This window comes from Frankliniella occidentalis, unplaced genomic scaffold (genome assembly GCF_000697945.3).
Source record: "Frankliniella occidentalis isolate FOCC.00 unplaced genomic scaffold, Focc_3.1 Scaffold42, whole genome shotgun sequence".
Classification (NCBI taxonomy): Eukaryota; Metazoa; Arthropoda; class Insecta; order Thysanoptera; family Thripidae; genus Frankliniella; species Frankliniella occidentalis.
In genome coordinates, this window is record NW_026267172.1 from 280,442 (window position 1) to 283,196 (window position 2,755).

The following is a 2,755-nucleotide window of genomic DNA, read 5'->3' on the forward strand; positions in this document are numbered from 1 at the left end:
GTTCATTTCTACAACCTTACATACATATAATTATAGATTTCTGAGAAGATCAAAGCAAATAAGGTATCTCATGAAAATAAATGCCTTTCGACATCAAATTAAAAAATTTCACAGAATGCTCAGGTGCCCAAGGGTTAATAACAGTCTCTCGGAACATTATGTGGCACACAACATACAATTCATTGACAACTACAGTGGAGATTAAGAACGTAAACAAAAATGCTTGGTGATACCAAAAAAATATAAATCAATGTTTTCCACCAGCATTTACAAATTTAAAAAAAGATGTGGATGAACAATGTTATCCAAAGCCAAGGTACACAGCTTTAAAGGACCTGTATCACAACAAAAACAAAAGACCATCAAAAGAATTTGTAGATGAGATTTACACTGCATAGACATATCATAAAGAAACAACAGGAATGGATATTCAATACTGCTGCAGCCTCACTCACCAAATTCTTCTCTAAGAAAAACAACATTACAAATTGAACAAATAAAATCATAAAAATTAATATCAAAATGACCTTTTACTCAACTAAGATCACTACTAAATGACCCAAACTTCAACACATGCATTTGAATATTTACATAAAAACAGAAAAAAAAAGATACACAAATATGTCATATTACATTTAGTGAAGGGAGGGAAGCACGGTAAAATTGGAATGAAAACAAATATAAACACAGTAAACAATAAAAGAGCTACCCCATAGATAGTAGATGATTCTGAATCCTACATTTAAATGGCTATGAGAAAGAATTGCATATTGTCAGCTGCCTCAAATTTTATAGGCACCAAGCTAAAAATTTTGAACCAGTGAAACAAGCTGTGCTGCATGTAAGAAATAGCTCCGGCCCCCTTATTAAACTATCTAGAGCTGAGACAAGAGGAACTGTTACAGAAAAGAAAGAGGATTTTGATGGCACAGTTATGCTTTTAGAGAATACCTCTTAAATTTTAAAATCTAAAATGATCCTCATTTGGAGCAGTTTATTTACTTTCGGTATTGGTTTTGCAAGCTAGTGTCACTTCAATTTTTAAATTGTGATTAATTCACGATGCTGACGCATTATCAAATTAGGTGGTATTGTAATTTGGAAATAAAAAAGGAAACATAAGGTATAGTTCATAAGAGATACACAAAACGTCTTTGGTGTTGCTTAAACGCCACATCAATGACAATATGACAAGAGAGATGATGATAAATACATTAAGATGACAAATATATGAAAGTGAAAGATTGGAATGTCAATTGAAGGAACAGGTCAGTCCACATATAACAGTTGTAAAATTGTTGCAATATCTCCACTGACAGGTCACTTATTGCAAAAAATAAAAAGAACATCTACAGGAAGATTCCAGAAATAAATCTTGACAGTGCAGCATACAAGAATCATAAATAAACAGTTCATAAAATTATTCAATAAATGTTTTAAATTAACAACAAATCATAAAATATGCAAGGCGTGCTCATAAAATAAGCAGAAATTAAACAAACCAGTGGGCACCAAAACAGACCATGTCCACCATCATAAATCATTCAGTCGTGTACAAAAGTAACAAATAAATGAAATGCTGTCCAAACAAACGATATAAGATACTGACGTACCAGACCACCTAGGTATGTATTTAAGACAAACAGTGAAATTTCTGCTAAGTGCCAGTGGCTTATGAAATTGAATTGATCTAATCACTGCAGGCAATACACCAACATACATACACTCTCAGATACATTCTATCATATACACAGCTGACAAAAAAAAGTTCATACATACACTTTACAGAGACACACACATGGCACACAAGGCTCTACCTACAGTAGTGTGAAAAGTGCTGGCACATAGTTTTGATGTTCTTATATACATGAGTTAGCTTGGCCAGTATCCAATAAGTGAATATAATACTTCTTAATCGTTTACACAATCAACACATAACATGGCTATTTCTGTACCACCACAGTCCAAAGCAGCACAGTGAAGAGCTCCCTCAACTAGATTCTACAGGGAAATGGTGTACAACCTTGCAGGGATCATTCATAACTTTCATGCAAACTGTAACTGTACATACTTACATTCAATTTATTTGATAGGTACGTATGAGCACAGTGTCATATAAAACAGCTAAGTAAAAAGGGTCTGAGCAGTTTCACAGTTACACATGCTACAAAATTTTGACTTAATTATGAGGCCTTTAGACTTAAAGGATACCGGTGCAAGTCATTGCATGAGCCTAACTACAAAGCCCACCCCAGCTATTTGAAAAAGAAAAGAAAAAAGAAAGGTGCAAATACTTGTGATCACAGATACTCCCTTTCTTTCACACTTCACTTTCAGCCAATGTGATACTAATTAGTGTGCATGAGATCATAATGCTCACCAAAATTGTTAAAAGGAGACATAACAACTGAGCCACAATAACTTTCATTACAATGAAAATAGTAACATGATTTATATTTGATACTTATTACAGAATTGAAATAGTAGTCCAAATTAGGGCATTTGCTCTAAACTTTCTTTACTCACGCAAACTAAACATTGTAGGTAATGGGTATAGTAGACAGCACTCACCTCAAAAAATCTGCATGACATATAAATTGACTACAACTTGCACATCATCATGTACAATATCTCTAGGAATTAATATAAAGAGTTGAATCCAGACAAAATTGCCTCTCAAAATTTTGAGCTTGGTATTTAAAAAGCAACATTTTCAACACACAACTGCTTGGGAATGTTGATAGGTTTGGGGGGG

The 2,755-nt window shown here is 33.6% G+C and overlaps 1 protein-coding gene across 1 annotated transcript in view; it reads right to left on the reverse strand.

Annotated features, from left to right (window-relative positions):
* Positions 1-938: 938 nt before the first annotated feature.
* The window catches only part of LOC113214212 (catenin delta-2), a gene marked incomplete in the record, with an annotated part of 67,360 nt that continues 65,543 nt past the window's right edge, over positions 939-2,755 (reverse strand). Inside the window, 1 exon segment of the mRNA XM_052266726.1 lies at positions 939-2,748.